Raw genomic sequence first — 22,848 nt, forward strand, 5'->3', positions numbered from 1 at the left:
CCATAGTTCAAGCCAGATTTTCCAGAAGATTATGGAAGTCATGTCACTTTCATGAATGCCAGCAGATAGGAGCAAAATTGAAAATTAACATCAGAGGATGGGATGTCTAGCCTCCTAGTCAAGGCCTGACCTTGGCCCCATTCCCTCCTACTTCCTCAAGGAACTTGGCCTATTGGTCATCTCCACTCTTTTCTGGCTTCTCACCTAAAAAATACTCCAACACTCCTGCTGGCTATTGTCAGTCTCTCTCTTGCCATTTAGCATCCAAAGTTCTTAAAAGAATCACCTATGTTTACTCCATTGTTTCATTTTTACCTTTTCTCCCTAAAGTGGTCCACAGTAATAGCCTTTTGCCCACTCTGCTCAAATTGTTCTTCAGATAAACAAAAGGTCTTCCTCTTATTCGATGCGGTGTTCCTTTTTCCATTCTTCTCTTACTGGGAAACTTGTTTCTTCTTAAAGCTCTTTACCCTTTCAACCTTCTTAAACATGGTCTCTGGTTCTCTTCTGTCTGTGACCACTTCCCCCAGTGCACTCACTAGTGTTCCCCAGGGTTTCATCCGTGGACCACTGGTCCGTCTTTGTTCCCTTGTGGCACTTAAGATTTCAGGGTCCACGTGCCCCCTGTGGCTTATGACTGCCAAGTTTTCCCTCCACACTGGGCTCACTGACAGCTGAACTCCTCCACTTGATATTCCAGAAAGACTTCAGATTCAGTATTCAGCCCCCACTCATGTTTCCTTGTTTTTTGTTTCCACTGTTAGTAGTAGTGCCACCCACAGCTTTGTTAGAAACACAGAAGTTGTCCTTGATTCTTTCTCCCCTCCCACATCCAATCCATCAGCATGCCTCTAGGCTAAATTTCTAAGTAATTATTTTTTGAATCCATCCCCTAGTGTTTATCCCTTTTCTCTCTGGCCTTCTGTGACCACCTCCCCTCCTACCTGGTCTCTCAGACCTCATCAGATTCTACTGCTTTGTTCCAATTGGAGTCCCCAACTCCCGTGTGGTCATGGCTTTCCCTGCCCTGAAAAACAACAGTGGTTCTCCATGGCCAAAAGGATTAAGTCTAGGCTCTTCAATATGACACGCGGGGCCCTGATTTTTCCCCTTGATGCAAGAATCAGTCTAGAGAGAGGCTGAAGCTAAGGACCCTGTCCTCTGTTGGAGACCCAAGAGGTGGATTCTCCATCCAGAGGCCAGGACAGCTTGGTTTAACTTCTTTGCCTTTATTGCCAATGAGTAAAGCAGATACTAAAGCTGGCCTTTGATCATCTCCCAGATTTCCTTTTCTAAACAACTTAGGTAGATAAGGAGAGGAGCTTGAGCCCTGAAGAGTGCATTTAGTAGACCTGAGCAAACAGGGCAAGGCTCTGTGAAAGACACAATGCAGGGCTGTGCACTCCTCTGTAGGTAAACAGAAGGTACAGAGCCAGTCAGGATTTGGGGATTTGAGCCATTGGTCATGGTATCCTATGCTCCCTTAGCTATTTGTCTAATCAGACTTTTTGCACAGCCAGTAGCATGGCTTCCTTTTTGAAGGGCATCTTGGGACCCAAGGTTCTTGTGGTTTTATAGCAGGGCAGTCTGAAGGAGGCACCTTGTAAGCAATAAAATGACTGTGTGGGTTGGGGAGGTAGACTGTTGTCATTCCAGGGTGGAAAACTTCATTTAGTCACAGAAAGGCTAATTTAAATCAAATGCATGTAGAAGTTCAGGTATCTTGGGCTCACATCAGTGATACAGAAGGCTGCCCTGTGCAAATGGGTTATGTGACACAGTATTGAGTCCAGGGGCAGGAGACACATGGTCCGGGACTGTCCAGGCTCTGCCCATCATCAGCATGGTCACTTCACGTCTTTTAGCTTCAGTTTCTTCATCTCTAAAAGAAAATTTAGCACTGCCCAGCTCTGACTACCACTCACATGCATCTTCAGAACTAAAGTTCAGTGAATGTGCATAAAATCACCTTGACAACCCTAATGTGCTAATTAGTTACAAAATGGAGTTCTAATTATTACAGTTTATAGTTTCATAACAACTGTAACAGAATGGTAGCTTAAGCCAATCACCTTATATGCATTACCTAATTTTAAACCTCACAGCCCTTGAGTTAGATATTGTTAAAATTCCCATCATACAGTGGTAGAAATGGAGACACAGAAAGGTGAAGTATCTTGTCTAAGACCACCCAGCTGGTAAGGAACAAAGCCAGGTTTTGAATCCAGAATGTCTGACCTCTGGATTCTATACTTCATCGGTGCAGACTGAAATAGTCTGCCCGCTGCTGGGCTGCATGCAAGCTTATCTGTAAGCTGGGACTATCTTCATCCCTCTGATCCCCACCACCGTGTCTGCCTGAAAATGGATCTCCGTACATGCCTCTTCAACTGATAAACAATATTTTAAACTCAGTACTCCATGCTGATGAGTGTGGCAGAGGGTGAACACTTTTACATCTTGCTGACAGGGAGTGTTCATTGATAGAGCTTTCTGGAGAGGGATTTGGCAAACCAGAGCCTTAAATTCCTGTTTAGGAATATGTGATTCCAAAAAAACCAGGGTTCGTGTAAAAGGTGTCTATTAAAGGATTATGTATCTTAGCATAGAATTTCAAGCTGTATAAATATACAGTAACTAGAGAAAAGTTAAATCATGGTTTATCCATAACATAGAATATAATGTAGCTAATAAATGTCTTGTGTTCACAAGTTGTTTAATGACAGAAAATATAAGACTTTCAAATTAAAGCCAAGACCAAAACCATACAGGGTAAAGTCTTTATTTAATATATGTGTTTAATATATGCATATTCTACAATATGATGCACACAGTCTTTATAGATGATGAGAAGTTGGATCATGGAACATTTTTATTCATGCTTTATGTTTTCCAACTTTATATAACTACTGCATAGCATTTTGTTAGTTTTTAAAACAGCATTGCTTTAAGACTTTACTTAAAATGTTCACTAAGTCCAGTGAATTTTCGTCTTTTAAAAGTAGAATTTCTCACAATTGTTTCCATTCTGCAAAGCGTACCGATTTCCTGTAGTGGCATGATGATGGGTGATCATAGGCCCGTGGTGACCTGACTCCTCGTTAAATCCCCCATTTCTTCACCTGAACCTAGAGTGAGGGAAACACAAAAAAAGGAAATTCTGGACCAGCAGCAACACCGACAGGTGTCGGGTAGAAAGCAGGTACAGACTCTACAGCAAAGCCTTTGGATCCACTCCTGATGATAAAGGATGCACTAGCCCCCAAATTCCCCTGCTGACCTGTATAGTTTGGGGGAAATGCTTTCTGAAAAAAAAAGTAACTTTTTCTCTGGAAGGATGTGTTCACTCAGACTCATCCACGTAACTCACGGATACATTTCTTGTCACCATAACCAAGAGCCAGGGAAATCTGTATTGAAAAGAACACAGTTGTGTTGAAATCAGGAAATCCAAAAATCACAATCCTGATGGATAAGAACATCGGGGGATTTTTATGCGTGTCATGCTTATTGGAATTTGGCTCTTAACTTTCGACTTAGTAAAATTCTTGTTTGCTTAAAATAGCTCTTCTGGAGCAACACTTGAATGTGAGTATAACACATGGGGGTTAGATGTTGCTGGCAGGGAAGGCTGAAGATTCCACTTTGGACTGTAAAATCCACACCACTGGCTGAGAGAGGAAGACTGATGGATTGAGTAACGGGAGTTGTTCAGCATTCAGAGAATATTGTTCCAGAAAAATAGCTTTATGGTCTTTTTGTGACTGATGAAAACCAACAAAAATCTATTACTTTTTAAAACACCATTTCAACAAAACACCCAACTGTGTATACTCTGCTACAGTTAAGGGCATTGTGCCAGATTGGATTAATTTGTATTTGTGTTTAGCATATCAGGATCTTAAAGCTTTGAACAAACATTTTTTTAGAGAAGGAAATGGTGGTAGGCAGGATGCTCATTTTGGCAATCAGCCACATTCAGCTCAACTGAAAATCATTACGGAAAATTGGATGCATATGACTCTGGTGGATGGTTACCCTCTCTAGAAAAAGGAAATCAAATATTATTGTGAAGCTTAGAGTCAACCTTGTTTCCTTCTGTGGGTCTTGCCTGGTGCTTTGCAGGCAGGAGTCTGCAAGATTGCCACATGTTGACTCCCACCTCCCCCTCCCCCATGGATACTTTGACATTTATCTGAAATGTCTCCATTGCAAGAAGTTACTGGGAGAAGGTTGAAACATACATTCTCCCATAATAACTGCCATTGATTCATTGTCCAATCAAGCAGGTAAATGTAGCCTGTGTTGAATTCTGCTTAATCCAAAACTCATTAGTGGTACCAAAATTTACATTTAACATCTAAATTTTTGTAGTGGTACGAGTCCTTTGAGGAAACCAGAGCTTATCTGTCTGTAGAAGCCATTTATCCCAGATAGTTAGTGGAAAAACAAATGAAACACTATTAATTGTAGGTAAAAGTTGATGAGATTTGAGCGTTACTTTTAAGTTGAAATGTGGCAAATAAGTGGATTTTCTAATTATTCAAATTATTTTGCTATGATAAGAGAGCCTTGGGAATATCCAAAAACTCAGATCAATTAATTAAATTGGAGGGAATATTTTTTTTGATTCACTTTATTTTGAGGTTTTTTGGGGGCTTTGTTATTGTTTTAAATTTAAGGGAATCTTAAAATGAGGCCAAAGGTTATCAGAAGCCCTGTTAAATATAGCATACACCATGCTAGTAAAATGCTGTCTCAAAATAACAAAATTTTGTAGCCATCAGAAATTAGAGAATCAAATGCTTATTCTATAATATGAAGTGAGAGAGGCATATACAATGAGATATCTGTATGATCTCAATCATCTATTCAGAATGTCAAATATATAAAAGTGAAAGGATAGTTGTCAAAAGCTTGATATTCTGGGTTGTAGAATTATGAGGGATTATTTTGTTCTTTGTATCTTTTTATAATTTGTAGGACTTACATGTTTAGATACGTAGGCATATTAATTTACAATCATAAAATGGTAATAAAAATGACCAAGTTCTTAACTGTTTCCAAATATTAATAAAAATTTTAAGTCGTAAATCTTTTAGAAGTCTTAAGACGGGGAAAGGAGGATGTCTGTATTGATTCAAATAATGCCTGTCAACCTAATTTAGAAATAACCAAAGAGAATGTTTAACCAGACATGTTTTTTTCCCCAAAAATCATATCAGTTTAGTAAACATGTTTTTTCACTGCCCAGCGTCTACTCTCTCTTCCTAGTGATGCCATCCTAATTTCGTTTTGGAGAAATTGTTCTTTCCCACTCTGAGCACATCAAGTGGCATAGACCTCCCACACTGGTCAGGGTCTGTGGCTAAGGGGTGAGCCAAAGCATTAGCTCCAGAATCACAGGGCTTGGTGCAGAGATAAGCACATGACCCACTTAGGGCCAGTGGGAGAGAGTAAATCCTAGGACTCGCATGCCAGTGTTGTCCTGTGAAACATAAGACCCTTGAACCTGGTATATGAAGGATGTGTGGCTCGGAGCCGCCCAGCAGACCCAGATACAACAGGATTGAGAGAGGCATCCTGATGGCGCTTTTCACCCCCTGGAATTAGACCATCCCTTAAAGTAAATCTTCCCAGTTGTCTGAGCCAGTAACTTCCCTCGCTACTTATTCTCGTCTGGGTTAAATTTTCTTTCAACTCAACGGACACTAACTGGTATAGAAACTGGATATGTAAGTACAGTAACCAGTCAGATATTGTCGCAGCTGATCCCATACTGTGTTGCTGTGTCCAAACTCCTCCTCTTTCTTGCCTTGTTCACCTTTATGCTCTGCCATGTAAGGTGCACCTTGGCCACGAAGCATTTAGAGAAAGTGGATGTTTGAAAGCAGTGCTGAGGAGATGACTTCTGAGGATGCATGCCTGTGCACGTGAGTTCGGGAAACTGGGGTCCGGTAGGCAAGGCTTACTGATCCCACCCACCTCCATTAAAAATTGTTGTTCTAGCACCACAGGCATTAAAGAGTCAATTTTGACCATTTCTAAGCAAAAAGTCTTCCAGCATTCTTGTTCTTCTGTCAAATCAGCTCGCTTTAGCAATTTCACCTTGACCTCCTCTATTTGTCAAGGCTGGTCTGTGTTTAAAGTGTGGGAATCAGTGCATGTGTGGAAATTTCATCCTCAATCCCTTGCTGTTCTTCACTGAACTAAAAAGCCTCATCTTAAAATAAATGTTCCTTTTCTCTTCTCAAGTAGGAGTATTCCATACCTTGGTACAGAAATTAGAAAACACTGATAAATCCAAAATTAAAAAATGGAAGTCACCATAATCCTGTCAAAGAAAATATCAATTGACATTTAGACTGGGAAATTTTATGGCTGTTAAAAAATAGGATTATGTAATAATTTCTGTTTATAGTCTCTTTTTTTTTCCATTACTAATTTGACCCGCTCCCAATTCATTATATATTTTACAGTGACATTTTAAAAATCCCAGTGCTCCATTATGTGTATCGTCACTCATTGTTATTTAGGCTGCTTCTAAGTTCTGTTCCTTTCTATAACAGTACGAAGAACATTCTTGAATGTGTGTACTCCATCGCCTTATTAGAGTAAGTTCCTAGATATTTGAGTTTCCTGGGTCATAAGGAGAACCAGATCTTAAGGATTTTTCTCTTAAGTTGTCCTCCAGAAAGTTTATACCAACTTAACTTTCCAACAGTGTAATAGGAGAAGGCTTCTTTCTTCATATTCTCACTCCTTATCATTTGGGGAAAAAAATCCTCTTACATCTTTGCAGTGTTAACACATGTGTAAGATTTAACATCATTCTCCCATGCGGGACTGTAAGCTTTGTGAGGGCAGTGTCAGATCTCTTCTGCCAGTACCTCCCACGATGCCTGCCACACAACAGCAAATCTTGGTAAATTTACTCTCAGTGAATCATTGATGGATAGATAAAAATGTGTGTACGTGAATGCATGTGTGTATATATGTATGTGTGTGTATCATTTAGGTTTGCATTTCAATGAGCCTAAAACTTTGTGCTGTTGATAAACTCCGGAAACTTTGGAGGACGGACTACATAAAACTGAAAGTAATCCCATCTCCATCACAAATGTGACACGTGATGGAGTGTCCCTGTTATAACTGCTCAGCTCTTGCTGAGCGCTAAAACTAGGTCTGATTATAAAGTACCGTGTCTACTTTCTTTTGTCCCCTCCTCATGCTAACAGTCCTACAAGTAAAAGAGCGTGGGTTTCTTTTTTTATTTTAGAAAATTTAAACATTTAGAATTGTTTTTAATTGGAAACAAAGACTCTAGGAAGCCATACATCCTCTAGCATAGTCATAGTTGTTCACAGAAACAATGGTGCATCCATAAGGACTCCGTTGTTCTCATATTTCATGTATCAATTCGTCTGCAATTCCATGGTGTCTTTTACTTCATTCCTCTTAGTGTGCTCCTTGTCAAGTATGTCTGAGGACCTCAAAGCTGGTACTGATCTGAGGTGAGGTTCTTGGTAGAGGGACAAAGGACTAGTCAGTGACTGAGACCCAGGGAGAAGCCACTTCCAAAGCAGCCTGCCTAATCCGAGTTCATTTGACCTCTCGGAGAACTGTTCTATAACATTACGTGGACACGGTATGGGGTTTAGTTTGGGTTCCCCCAGAAGCCAACCCTGAGACCAAGACTTATATATGTGTGTGGTATATTGGGAGCTGATATGGGGGGACACTTTTGAGGCAGGTGGACAAGGGAGAGTGTGCTTAAAGTAAGTTACCACTCTGGGGCCCTGGAGCCTGATCCTGCTGGGAACTCTGGGAACAGTATAAAGTTAGAGACCAATCCAGGTTGAGGGCTGTTCCCAGGGAGCTCTTAATTCCCCAGCACATCCTCCTCCTCCTCCCTTTGGGTGGCCGTGCCAGCAGGCATGTGAGTTCTGGTAGCCAGAGAAGGCGCAGAAGCAAAGTGATACAAGCGCTGGCTGTTGCAAGTTGGGTGGGGCCCCACAGGCTTTGAGTGGGTCCCCGTGATATCCGCTCAGCATGTCTCCCTATAACCCCGTACCCACACCACGCCTCCACCGTTTGCAGGGAGAGTTACAGCTGCCTCATCCTGGTCTACCCACTGGCGAATAGGCACTTTTCACACACGGGCCTTAAACTACAGGAAGCATAAAGACAAGTCAGTATGATGGCCAAACAGGGAAGATCCATTAGCAAATGAGTTCGAGTTTTGTTTATAGTTGTGTTATGAATGGTTTGTTTTCTTAATCATGACCCTATAACCAAATGTGCGTAAGCACTAACTGAATAATGTGCCTGCTACTGGTTGAGAACCGAGTGATAATAAATACAGAAAGAGAGAGAAAGACTCCCAGATGGAGATCTGGTCAGCCGTGCTGGAATCCCCATCTATCAGCCACTCCTCAGAGTTGAGCTTTTTGTTTTATTCCTCCTAATTAGTAATTTGCAGGGACTGGGCTAGCTGACAGGTAAGGTACTATTAGTGTCCTTCTCCCTCCCCCCAAAAGATCTCTGTAGACTAATAATTCATGGATTTATTTTCTTCCAGCCTGGGTGATGTTTTGTTTTGTTTTTTTAGCAGAGTTGACACACAATGTTCCATTAGTTTTAGGTGTACAGCATAGTGATTCAACAACTCTGTACTGTGTGCTGTGCTCACCACAAGTGTCACTTCTGTCACCATGCAACACTATGACAATATCATTGGCTATACTTTTCTATATTATATGTCCCTCTGTATTTTTGCTTTGGTTTCCCTTGCCTTAGGAGACATATGTAGAAAAAATGATGCTACAGCCATTGTCAAAGAGATTACTGTCTATGTTCTCTTTTAGGAGGTTTATGGTTTCAGGTTTCATGACTTACAAACATTCAAACATACTCCTTTTTTTCTGTGACTTTTTTTTTTTTTTTTGGCTGGGTACAGTATACTTTGTTGATGGTACATGACAAGATAGGGGTTCCCAAGCCCATCCCCTTCTGCAAGGGATCTGGGATGGAAACTGTAGCACTCAAGAGACTCTCAGTGTATTGGGGGATAAGTAGGAGCAAGGACTCCCCAGCAGCTGAGGGCCTCTCTCTTCCTCTTCATCTTGCTGGGGCTGGTGGCCCAGGGGTCTACTACTCCTTGGAAACCATTTGGACCATATGGTCTACCACCAGTTGCTGTAGCCAAATTCATTGTCATCCCGGGAAATGAGCTTGACACAGTGGTCATTGAGAGCAGTGCCAGCCCCAGGAGCGAAGGTGGAAGAGTGGATGTCACTACTGAAGAGGCAAGAGACAACCTTGTCCTCAGTGCAGTCAAGCATGCCTTTGGGCCCTCCAATGCCAGCTTCATGACCATCATGAAGTCATCATATTTGGCAGCTTTCTTCAAGCAGCAGGTCAGATCCATGACTGACATGTTGGGGGTGGGGACACAGAAGGCCGTGGCAGTGAGCTTCCCATTCAGTTCAGGGATGACCTTGCCCACAGCCTTGGTAGTGCGAAGCAGGGATGATGTTTTAGGCAGCCTCTTGGCCATCATGCCACAGCTTTCCCTGGGGGGCCATCCACAGTCTTCTGGATGGCAGTGATGTCATGGACTCTGGTCATGAGTCCCTTCACCAAGCCATCGTTGTCACAGATGACCATGACCGGAAGGACCAGGAAGTTAGTGGTACAAGAAGCATTTCTGATAATCTCAAGGGAGTTGTCATTTCATGGTTCATGCCCATCTTAAACATGGGGGACATTAGCAGAAGGGGCAGAAATGATGACCCTCTTGGCCCCACCCTGAAGTGAGCCCAGTCTTTTCCATGGTACCAAAGACCCCAGTGGACACCACGGGATACTTAGCAATAGCATCACCCCATCTGATGGTGGCAGGATCTCACTTCTGGAAGGTGGAGATGGGTTTTCCATTGATTACAAGTTTCTCATTCTCAGCCTTGATTGGGCCATTGAATTTGCTGTGGGTGGAATCACATTGAAAAACATAGACCATGTGGTTGAGGTCAGTAAAGGTGTTATTGATGACAGTATCCACATTGCCAGAGTTAACAGCAGCCCTGGTAATCAGGCACCCAATACGGTCAAATCCATTTACTCTGACCTTTACCCTAATGTCTCAGGGATACAGCTGGCACTGCACCAGAAGATGCAGCTCTCTGTCAAAAGGGGAGGAGCAGAGAGCCTCCTGCGACTTATTCAATAATTGGAAGTCTGTGTCTCTCACTCCTCTTTACCCGTCTTGCCCATTCTCCTACCCCTCTCTCCTCTGGCAACCATTAGTTTGTTCTCTGTATTTATAGGTCTGATTCTGCTCTTTGTTTATTTATTTCTTTTTAGCTTCTACATATAAGCAAAATCATATGGTATTTGATTTCACTTATAATATCTTCTAAGTTTACCCATGTTGTCGCAAATGGCAAAAACTCACACCTTTTTATGGCAGCATGATGTGTGTGTGTGTGTGTGTGTGTACCACATCTTCTTTGTCCATTCATCTGTCAATTAACACTTGCTTCTACATCTGAGCTATTGTAAATAATGTTGCAATAAAGATAGGGATGTATATATCTTTTTGAATTAGTGTTTCCATTTTTTCGGAGAAAATACTCAGTAGTTAATGGGTTATATGGTGTTTCCATTTTTAATTTTGAGGAATCTCCATACCATTTTCCACAATGGCTGTACCAATTTACATTCACATTAGCAATGCATGAGGGTTCCTTTTTCTCTGCATCCTCAGCAACATTTCTTATTTCTTGTATTTTTTATTCTAGCCATTTTGACAGGTGTAAGGTCAATATCGCACTGTGGTTTTCATTTGCATTTCTCTGATAATAGTAATGATGAGCATCTTCCCATGTGTCTAATGTCTTTGGGAAAATGTCTATCTAGCCTCTACCATTTTAATCAGAATATTGGTTTTTTGGGTGTTGTAGAAGTTCTTTATATATTTTGGATATTAACCCATTATTGGATATATCATTTGCAAATATCTTCTCCCATTCAGTAGGTTGTTTGCTTTTTTGTTTTGTTGATGGTTTCCTTCATTGTGTAGAAATCTTTTGTTTTGATATAGTCCCGAAAGCATATTTTTGCTTCAGTTTCCTGTGCCTTAGAAGAACTATCTGGACAAGTATTGCTTCAGCTGATGTCAAAGAAATTACTGCCTATGTTCTCTTCTAGGAGTTTTATGGCTTCAGGCTTTCTGACATACAAACATATTCAAATTAAGCCCTTAAATCATGCAAAAGAACTTTGGAAGATTTTCACCAGAGAAATGGATATGATTCTAAAGAAAGAACCTTTTTAAAGATACCTTTGATATTTTGAAATCCAATTTTCCCTAAGAAGGAAGTATACATGTTAAGGAAGCAATAGAGGTTGAAAACTCTCTGAGTTCTTGACATATATGTATGTATGGACGTGTGTGTGAGAGAGAGAAAGATTAGAACAGTGTCTGGAACAGAGTAAGCACTAGATGTGTTGGCTATTCTTATTGTGTTTCAGCATACTGACTTGCATCCAAGATCCTGAGAAGACCCCCCCAAAGGGGAAGCTTATCATACTACTGAGGAATTGTGTTTTTTAGAGCTACCATGAGTGTATCCTCAGAAAAATGTTGCAAACCACCAGGAGGGCCCAGGGCTTTTATGAACCTACTGTTTTATGTTCAAACCCACGGAACAACATCTCCTTTCTTATGATGCTGATCACAGGTCTAGCAACAGGGGTGCACGCAAGTTGCCTCTGTCCTACCCACCTTCCCCAGAGAAGTGCCCTGCCTGGTTCAGAACCATGGACAGTGTTATGGGCAGCACTATTCCCCTGCCACCCAATAACCTGCACATGCTGATACACATCTTTTCTAACCTTTGAAACTCCCTCACCCCCTTGACCATGTATGTTGTGTTGTCAGGAAGCTATCCATCTCTCCCAAAGTCAAGACCTGTGCCTTTCAGTGACTGTGGCTCCAACCCCCTGCCAACCTAATGGCTATTGGCTCACTAGAAAAACTGAATGCTCTGAAAGTCCACTTCTTTGCATGTTTGCTGTTAGGAACATCTGGTTTTAAGCGCAATGTATAAATGACTCTAGGAAGAAAGGAACAGAACTTATCAGATGTTTTCACCTAATCAGTGCATGCATACTCAGTCTTAAAATAGGGCTTCTATACAACCAGTCACTATGGGGTTCAAGATACTTGATGGGTCAAGAATAAGACAACAATGTGCCTTATAGAGGAGTCAGTGAGTTTTGGTTTAAGGTGTATATAGGTTGTACATAATGCTTCTACGACACTACATTCTTTATATGTAAATTAATGACTATTTTTTAACTTGAAGCAGAGCCCAAAAAATCATCACAAATGCTTACCCTTCTTAGTACAAACAAGTGAAAATTCTTATTACCCCAACAGAAGGTAACCCTACCCCAATGAAGCCAAATTGACCCAAGAATACCAAATGCCTGATTCCTTACAATCAGCAACAATGGAAAAGAACAACTTGTTTATGAGTGAACCAATTAACTGTAGTGATACAGGCCATTCTCTGTGCCCTGTGCCCAGATGGGCCCTAGCAATCTCATCTACTCCCATTTTTGCAAAAATGAGGAAAGAGAAGCATAGAGGGCCAGTAGCTTGTGTAGTGCCAGAACCTCCTCTACTCCAGTGGCCTGTCTCAGCCACCATGGGAAAATGTGCATTCTTGGTATAGACGCTTCTGTCTTGTGTAGTTTATATGCTGGGCAACAGTGCCTGGGAAAACAGTGGTGGTCAGGTGAGCCGGCTGGCACTGGAAAACTTCACTGATGCTTGGTTTATTTCAAGATGACCCAAATATGAGATATTGGTAGGAGAAAAGGTCCCATAGTGCTTTCTAAGGAAGATCCAAGTGAAAAAGTTGAGTTTGGACACACGTTCTCTCCCTGAACATAGTGGTGTGGACAGCCATTGCAGACATTTACCAGTGCCTTCTCTGTGTTTTCCATGATAATTCTGGCAGCCACCTTGCAGGGTACTGTCCGTTCCCACTACATTTCGCTGTCAACCTGCCCAAGAGGACTGAGGACTGGCCTTCAAGGCATCTGGAGTCTCAGGAGCCAGGTCACAACATGGAAACCAATCAAGTAGAAATGTGGTTAGCAAGCCAGGAAGGTCTGTGGTAATGAGCCAAATCATCTCGTAAGAAGAGAAACAGACCCTGAAGATGAGTCATAACAGGAGAGTAAACAAAGATAAACCTTGGTGACCCCCCCAACTTTCCTTTTCAGCACAGATCATTTTACCCCCTATCAGTGGAATGTTAATGACTTACATCCATCCCCTCGGTACCGTTGCAACAACAAACACGGGCAGCTGCTATCGGCCACTTGACATGTTTGCTGGCGCTTCTCATTTTCACTGGCTCTTTCTTATCCCTCAGCCTTAATGAAGAGTTATAGATGTTTGCATTCCTAACCACAGAGAGAAAAAGTAGAGGCCCTTCTGAAGAGGAAATGTTTGCCCTTGTTCCCTTTCCTTGGCAACGTGGCTCCTATAAATAAGGGCAATCATGCTCTACAAAGTTACTTAGAAGAAAAAATACAAATGATTCAAAGGCAAGCATGTACTTGGGCATTGCTTGCCCCATCTCCTCGGTCTCCTCTCAGACCTATAAAGTAGATCTTCCCATTCTGCCCATTTTGCAGATGAGGAAACTGAGATGTGGGGTTATTAGGCTAAGGCACAGCTGGAAAGAGGCAGAGGAAGATTTGAACTCAGGCAGCCTGTCACCTCAGCTTCTTTTCTCCTGTCTCCCTCCAGAGAGGATTTTTAAGGCCTAGAGAAGAGCAACATAGAGCCAACACAATTTTTAAGGTAATATTTTCCCAAAGGATCTGTTTTCTTACTATTTAATTAACGTTCAACAAACTTAAAGATTACCTTGGCCTTCTAACCTGAAATTGTGTCCAAGACAGGCTTTCTGGAGGGTCTGTGTTGATGATCCAAATGAACTACTGCTCAGAGAGAGAATCAGACACCGTGAGTGTCTGGGCTCAGAAACTCGGAACACAGTAGCTCTGAGAAGACCTAAAAAGACATGGGCAGAGGAGACTCTTAACAGCCCAGTTTGGGAAATGATACCATTTATGGGAAAATTGCAGCTTAGGGCCCTTCTTAGGAAGATCTATTAGAGACCTGTTACTAAGATTGATTCTATGGATTTCTGAAACATTGGTCCTTAAATAAAATGAAGCTGTTATTTGCATCACTGGAATACCAGATCGAAACTTTGGAAGCAAACATGTGGTTCACAGTGGCTCACAGGCACGTTGTGATGGTTGTGCCTTTCTTCCCTTGGGCCCGATTCTAGCTTGGCTTCCTCTTTCCACCCTTCTTTCTCTTGCACCCCCCACATTTTGCCCTTGTTCATGTATCACCTTATGCTACTTTATGTCCTCTCTGGAGAAAGCTAGGGCATGCATGAATTTAAAAAGTAACATAAATATCAGAACTTCCTGCTTCTCAGCTTTGCAAATGTAAAAGTCAAACCATGTGTATCTGAATCTGGCCCCTTGGTGATTGTAATTCCAGGTGTCATCCGTAAATACAGTTGAGCTAAAATGAGGAGTAAGAAATTGAAATTATAGAGATTTATCGACCTAGGGAACTGTGGCCAAAACAACTTAAAATGACTCTACTCAAGTAGATGACTTTTCCTTTGCATTTCAATGATTGAACACCAAAAGACATTCTGTGTCCGTGGCAAGGGTGCTCTGGGGTAAGGATTAAGTGTGTATTCTTTCAAGTCAGCAGATGCCACTTAGATTAGGGTTGCAGCCTTTTTATTTTATTTTATTTTTTTTAAGAAAAGAAAGGAAAACATGCCTGAATTCCCCAAGGGAAGTCTGTATTCCATAGCAAACAAAGCCCTAGCCAGGAGCTACCCTTACACGTCTAGGGCTTCAACCTCAGGGTCTGAGCCAGCTGAAAATGTCACCCGTGGCTTTCCAAGTCAGACTAGCCCATTGGGTCACTGATCTTGGCTGCAATGAAGACTGGGCTTTGGGAAAACAAAGCACCAGATCAAAGCAGTGAGACCACTGTTCTCAAGTCAGCTTAGTGGGGAGGCCATGTGTCCATTGCGGAGCTAGGAAAGGGGAACTCCAAGAGTCCAGGTACCATAATTGGCACTTATTAAGTGCCACTGTATACTGTACTACCTAGCAGCAGTCTGCTCTAGGTAGATGCTCTAAAGCATACAGAAGTGGTCCCTTGTTGATCTTACAGATTTGGGATAGGCTCGTGGTATGGTGTGGGTATGAAAGTTTTTTTGAAACGGATAATGAAGTGATGGCCCCATACTGGGTGGTGGTCATACAGCTGTTCTCGTGGTAGTTTCTAGTGGCCCAGAACTCCAAGCTGCACTTGTTGGTGGAGGTCATCAGAGCCGTTCAGGTCCCTCATGCCCCCCAACAGCCAGCCCGTGGTGGTCTGAGCATGGCATACTTACCCCAGAGCAGGAGCGATCTGCCCCCTCCTTGCTTCCTGTGATGGTGTGGATGGCAGGAGCACGCATTGGAGCCAGTCAGATATGGGTCTAGATTCCAGCTCTGAGCCTCAGTTGCCTTACCCCTAATTCAGGGCTGTTTGAGTCAGGTCCTTTGACATGTTTCACACAGGTGTTGCATGGCCTCTTCCCTTTATTTTCACTCAAAGCATAGCCTTTACGATGTGCAAGGTCATTAGGGGTATCTTGTCTGCCACATCCAGGTTGACAGGCTTTCTTCTGCCACCAGAAGCTCGCACTGGCTCGATGCTTGGCCTGCCCAGAAAACCACCCCCCTCCCATGTCCCTGATGGAACAGAGTGCTGGCCTCCTGTCCCATCACCCGCCACCAGACTCCGCATACCTGACTGCAACGTCCGGCGTTGTTGACTGACTTTAGAGCTGGGTGTCCCTTCAAATTCTCCCTGGTACCTACACCTGTGTCACTTTTCAGTTCTCAACTCAAAAACCCCCACCTCTCCCTCTAGGAAATGTCATACTCTCAAAAGAAGGAAATCCTTTTCCCCCTCAATCTTCTGTCCTCAGGGGGTGCCCTGGCTTCAAGAAAGGGCTCTGCCATCTGCCCTTCCCCGGGCTGAGAGGAGGGTGGGACTCAGGGGAGGTGATGGGGAAGAGGTGAGTGCATGTGTTCTGGCTCCTTCCCCCCTCCAGTGAGGGCTGTGGACCTGCACTTCTTACCAGGGAGCCTGTTCCCCAAGCACATCTCTGGACAAGATTGATTCCTTTTTTCCCCCCTCCACAGCCTGGCCGAATCTCATCCAGCAGAAAGCATGCTGGGAAAGGAGACCCCCGTAAAGGCTGAGGAGCAGTGGGCTCTTTCCTGCACGGCCCTGGGCCTGCCACAGTCACACAGGGATGCCCTCTATGCCTGTCTCACAGGGGGTCATCATGTTGCTCACACATTCTTTACTCCCATCTCTCTGATGGATGGTTTGAGGGTAGCAAAGTTTCCAGCTCTTAGAGCCACAGCTCCTCTGGCTGCCAGAAGCAGAAATCTACCTCGGGGGGAGTCAATTCATTCTAAGGCTACAGAGGAACCACCAAACCCAAGGACAGAATTTGAAGTCTGCATGAGCCTTGTGTGATGAAGAATTGGAAAGTCAAAGGCTAACGTTACTCTCTCTGTCTCGTTAAATGTCTGTTCATTCTCAGTGTGGCTTCGTAGTCTGCACCCTTTGCCTATTCTATTTGACTATCTTCCTGTGTTTGTTCCCTATACATAAGCACACACACCCCCGCAAAAGGGTACCCCAACCTTAGAGTCAAGGGATGCCCTGCTCTGCTCCCCACCTCTCACTGCTGACATGGGTCCCCTGTCTGTGTGTTGAAACTCCTCAGCTAGCTTGATTGGCTCAGCCCAGCTTATGGCCACTCTTCAAAGCCAGTGTGCACTGATGTGGGCCTGGAGGGGGGTCTGAACTGTGATGCACTGGGAGCCCCTTTCAGGAGCTGTGAGAAGGTCAGGTTCCCAGAACTAGGATGTAACCACGTTTGTCATGATGATGACAATGACGATGACCAAATGTTATCGATTACAAGATACGGGAGGTAGCTTTCTCCCATTGTATCCAGGCAGCAGTGAGGATATTTTTGTAATGTCTGCAAGCACTCTAACCGCAAATGTGCTGGCATCACAGTTGCTGCTTGGGAAAAAGCCCTGGAGACCCAGTAAAGCATTACTCAGTGGATAGAGTTGACCCGTAATTCCTTAGAACCAAAAGGTTATGGGTGGGGCGGGGGTGGTGAATCTGATGTCTTCAGCATTCCTGGAGTCGGAGTCACAAGTAGGTTCTCAGTACCCAGAGTACTAATTTAAAAATGCCACATCACCAATGCTCCCACATTGGGAGCACAAAGGACGTTTTATGGTAAAGAACGGGCACTGGGGACTCTCTGTTGATAGACTGATTCTGAAGAGTCACGCTTCATATGTTTTAAGGCCAACTTCATCAATCTCTTCCGTTACCTTCTATGCATACTCACATACGTGACCTATGACAATCTGTGTCTAACTAGGATTAAAAGAACTGTTTTAGTAAGCATCGAAGAATTTCAGTGATAGAGCATTGTGACGGAGTTTAATCAGCAACTTAAACTGTCATACAAAATAATGGTGAGGCTTACAACTGCTTAAGTCTTGCAACTCAGTGAAATATAGTGACATCAGCAACAGTAGGGGGTGATTTGACCAAGGATTTGATCACATAGGACTTTACAGTCCAGAGCAGGCAGTTTGGAATTTTATTCTGTATGCAGTGGGATGCCATTGACGGGGGATGACCTATTTTAAAGGTCATCCTGCTTGCCAGGAAAGCAACGTCCTATAGGTAATAAGGAGAGAAAGCAGAGAGACCAGAGGCTGGTAAGTATTGGGGAACTAAAGATCAGGGAGGGGAAAGGGTTAGAGCAAAGATGGAGAAAATAGAATTACATCCTAACGAGCCTGTCACTTGTAGGGCACACAGTATGGTAAATGGCCCCCGCCTTCCCTACCACTCACCCAGCAGCGAGAACTGATGGTCACTCAGAAGAATATATGGCTGTCCCTCTGCAACATAAGTGGCTTTGCTTCCCAGATACTTGTGTCTTTCATAATCCAACAAGTCCGTGGTGATGGGGGCTCACATTTCACAGCATGAACTCCAGCAGCGCCGTGGCCTGGTGTTTGGGTTCATGGATTTTTCTCCTGGCTCCCACCCCTGGCAGTCCAGCAGACTTGTACAGCACAGTTCACACGCTTTCCCCCTTCCCTAACCTGCCCCTTCAAAAACCACCATTCCACTGCTCGGGAAACATGCCGGGGCACTTAGACAATTATTTCTTTTCTCACCCAGCTCATTAATAATGACATTCCATAAATCAGCCCTATCTAAGAATACTTTCAGAGCAATGGAACCATCTGGATTTCAGAAAGGTCATTAGAAAGCACACATGAAATAATTTTTCCTCATCCCCTCCTGTATGTATCTGGCTCGTTTCCACTAAACACTGAAGTTCCCCCTTTTGTATGGCATTCTTCTGCAAACTTAAGAAATGTGCTAGATTGCATACATGTCCAAGATCTCATGGTTTCAGCGTGTGTCCATGAGGGGTGCTGGTTAAGGACCAAATTCTTTGTTGTTTTTCCTTTTTTTTTTTTTTAAATCCCCTTGTATTAATTGCATTCAAAGTAAACATGTTAGCATTTTATTAGTATTTACCACACATCTGTGAAAGCCCAGCAATAAAAATGAAAATAAAATTGCTGGATCGTCCTGAGCGTATTAAATGATAGCAAATAATTTATAGATCATATCATTAAGATTCTTGATCACACTAGATTACTATCCATTATAGCTCCTGCAAAGTGTGCATATAATTTGTCATTCATGTTTGTATCTTCACATATATAACTTTTTGATTAGCTTTTGATTTGGACCTTATCAGTGCCCCCAAGGTGGCTAAAGTGTTGATAAATCCAGACAAGACTGGCATCTGCCTGCTGTGGCCAGTTTCTCAGTCTACTGAGGATCCAAGACAGTTCAGGATCGGTGCAAGCACTGATTATAGGTTTGGTTGTTTGGAAAAAGCATGGTCTGGAAGATTATTTCTGCTTTTGCTTAGACCTAGAACGGCTGGGCAAAATCACTGGCTTTAAGAGACAAGGAGAATGATGGGGCACATGGGTGGCTCAGTTGGTTAAGCGTCCGACGTCAGCTCAGGTCATGATCTCACTGCTTGTGAGTTCCTCCCCCATGTTGGGCTCTGTGCTGACAGCTCAGAGCCTGGAGCCTGCTTCAGATTCTGTGCTTCCCTCCCTCTCTGTTCCTCCTCTGCTCACACTCTCTCTCTGTCTCTCTCTGTCTCTCTCTCAAAGCTAAATAAACATTAAATATATATACATATATGTATGTATACATATATGTATATATATATACACACACACACACACACACAAAAGAAAGAGAGAGAGAGAGACAAGGAGAATGAAAATGGGGACCATGTGATGTGACCCAGAAACCAACTGTCTATGTCTGTACTGCATGTAGTTAGAAATGACACACTAACTGCCCTTGAGTAGAAGGTGTGTGACTGCTATTCACTCTTGGCATTGTTAAGAGGCTAACTTTATGCCTGTAGTGTGCTAAGTGCTTTATGTACACTAGCTCTCCTTACCTTCCCTATGACTCTGTGAGGCAAGTTTCAAATTGCCATTTAACAGATGAGAAAACTGAGTCACAAAGAGGAGATACGTAACTTGTCCAAGGCCACGCAGGTAGAAATGGCTGGACTCGAACTCTCACTCTGGTCTGTATGATGCCAAAGCTTGAGCTCTTGATTGCTGTGCTATATTTTCTTTGACTCAGAGAAACACAAACTACCATCGCATGTGGCTTTGTGGGTTAATCTGGAAAATAAAGATACAGGGCAAGAGGCAAAGGGTTACGGCCAGGTGTATACTTACTACTAATCACCAAGAAAATACGAGATTTGTAAGAATTTTGGCAAAGGCTTTCAGTCCACTTAGATGCATGAATGGCAGACCCTGGTGTACAGAGTGTAGGTGACTGTTCTCATCAGATAAAGGGACAAGCACGAGCACAGCATGAGGAGAGCACAGCAAAGGAAGTAGCTTGGCCACAACAAGGTTCTCCTTGACAGGTGGCCGGAAATATGGTTGGAAAGGTAGAATGGAGTTGGAACGTGAAGATCCTTAGCAGCCAGGGGGCGGATTCTGGATCTGACCTGTGAGGATCTGCAGCAGAGGGTCATTGATAATTCAAACACGAGCATGGCACGAGGAAGGCAGTGTTGCCCTGACCATGGCAAAATTGGAGGACCCGGGAACCTGGAGTTGAGGAAGCCAGTTCAGACCTTTCTAACCATTACCCAGTGTAGACAGATGTGGCTTTGACACAAGTGGTGGCAGTTGTAGAAATGGAGAGAAAGGGTGAACAGAGGTACAGTGTCTTTATTAAAACCAACAGGTCTTGATATTCTGGGGCAAAGGGAATGAATTGGAGAGTTTGAGCCTAAATGGGTTAGAGAGGTGAGATGAGGAATTCCAAAGGGGATGTTGGTTTTGGAAAGAAGGTGATAGGATTGATCCTTGAATGTTTTGACTCTAAAGGGTTGATGAGCTGTCTTGGTGAAGATTTCCCAGACTCGTTGGAAAGTGGGTCTGGAGCTGGAGAGAGAGGCTGCTACGGGAATCTCTGTTGCAGCAAAAGCTACCATGAAGGCTGAGTGTGGAGACAGAAGAACAAAGGGGCCAAAGAGAGAGCTTGAGTTAGAGAAACTTCAGCTAAGAAGGAACTGGTACAGGAGAGAGAGACCGACCTCTTACTTGTAGGGGGAGTAATAGTTACTTTACAGGAAGGAAAGACCTAGATTCATACCTCCCAGCTTTTTCATCCCAGAAGTTGTCATTGGGAGAGTGCATCTCATGCTGGTAGCTTTTGTCCACCTTGTGACCTCCTGCTCTGTGCCCGGAGGCTGGCCTGTGTGGCCCATGTCTCAGACCCTCTGGCTCCCTGTTGGGTATAACCAGTGAGAAGCCCCAGGTGGAGATGGGAGGGATGGAGGAAAGAGATTGAGGCTGTGACATTTATTCCTCTGTCTCCCTTCTTACAAGGCTGCCCCATCCTGGCGCTCTCCTGCCCCTGAAGATCACTGCCCCACCCAGGGGCCTGCTTGGCACACAGCCTCCCACTGGACTCAGTTCTTCGCCCTCTTTTCATCCTTTTAGGAAGTGTGGGGGTGTATTAGTTTCCTGGGGCCACCATGGCAAATTGCCACAAATTGGGTGAGTTAGCACAACAGAAATGTATTCGAGTTCAGGAGATCAGAAATCTGAAATAAAGGTGTCATCAGGGCTGGTTCCTTCTGCAGGTTCTTAAGAAGAAGCTAGCCCATGCTCTTCTAGGAGCTTCTGGTACTTGCCAACAGTGTTTGGTGTTCCTTGGTTTGCAAACACATCACTCCAATCTCTGCCTCCATCTTTAAATGGTCACCTTCTCTGTCTTAGTGTATCCTTTTCTGCTTTTCTATCTCATACAAGGACATTACCATTGAATTCAGGGCCCACTCCAATCCAGTAATCTATCTTTACCTTATTTACATCTGTAAAGACCTTATTCCCAAATAAGATCACATTCTAAGGTTCCTGGGTGGAGGAGCAGTATTCAACCCACCATAGACCACAGCAGCTCCTATGTGGTCAACCCTGAGTTTGCGCACTTGACCTCATGGTTTCCCTACACCCTGACCACATATTTGTCCTTTCGTCTCTTTGTAAACGATTCCTTCTTGGGTTGTCCTAATTACATTTTATTTTTTAAGTTTATTTTTCGAGAGAGAGAGAGCCCACATGTGCATGTGCATGAGCTGGGGAGGGGCAGAGGATCCAAAGCAGGCTCTACAGTAACAGCAGACAGCCAGATGCAGGGTTCGAACTCAAACTTTGAGATCATGATCTGAGCCAAAGTCGGATGCTTAACCGGCTGAGCCCCCAAGGTGCCCCTTTCCTAGTGGTGATGTGCCATCTGTTTCCACTTGGGACTCTGAGTGATGAATATTCCTTTGGTAAATTTCTTACCTTTTGTACAAACCTACACATATTAGAACTAACTCCTCATTAAAAAAAAAAAAAAAAAAGAACTAACTCCTCATAGCTCCCTTTTTAGGCTTAGCTGCCGGGAAAATTAGCCTAAGCATAGAGCTCAACTATAGAAGCTTTCTTTAGCCTGACTTTCTGCTGTATTTATATTTTCCTTTGAAAGACTACTATTTTGTTCTCATTTTAACATGTCTTTATAAGTTATTTTTAAAGATATGAAATTAAGTAATTTAGTAAGAAAATGCTGGTTCTCCAAGTCTCCCTTTCCCTTGCCAAGTCGCTTACAACTCAAAGCTCATCCCCAGAGGAATCCATTTGTGCATCTATTTCTCACATTTCAAGGGATGTATAGTTGGCTCATCTAAAGCAGTATGTTTTGAATTCACACTAGTTGATCATGACCGAAAGTCGCTTTTCCCATGTGTGTAAGCCTGAGTTTGCGTATAATTGCAATCACCCATCTTTATCATGATGAACATGTCACAACACAGTCATCACAGCTTATGGCATCAGGCTCAGTTGACAGTAACTCTTACTGAGCCATGTCCTGGTGGTGTGTTTAGCTTGAGGATGCCACCATGTAGCCTTTGGGAAAATGAGGAACACCTCCCAATCATTGTTTTCAACTCTTAATAGTTTGTGACCCAGAGTTCTATACTTTTGCCCTTCACC

The 22,848-nt window shown here is 43.3% G+C and overlaps 1 protein-coding gene and 1 pseudogene across 1 annotated transcript in view; one reads left to right on the forward strand and one right to left on the reverse strand.

Annotated features, from left to right (window-relative positions):
• Window positions 1–22,848, forward strand: part of CCBE1 (collagen and calcium binding EGF domains 1) — a 228,822-nt gene that overhangs the window by 154,185 nt on the left and 51,789 nt on the right. The window lies entirely within an intron of this gene.
• On the reverse strand, window positions 9,154–15,587 carry LOC144242576 (glyceraldehyde-3-phosphate dehydrogenase pseudogene; annotated as a pseudogene).

The sequence above is a fragment of the Crocuta crocuta genome, unplaced genomic scaffold, assembly GCF_008692635.1.
Source record: "Crocuta crocuta isolate KB4526 unplaced genomic scaffold, BGI_CrCroc_1.0 scaffold36, whole genome shotgun sequence".
NCBI lineage: Eukaryota > Metazoa > Chordata > Mammalia > Carnivora > Hyaenidae > Crocuta > Crocuta crocuta.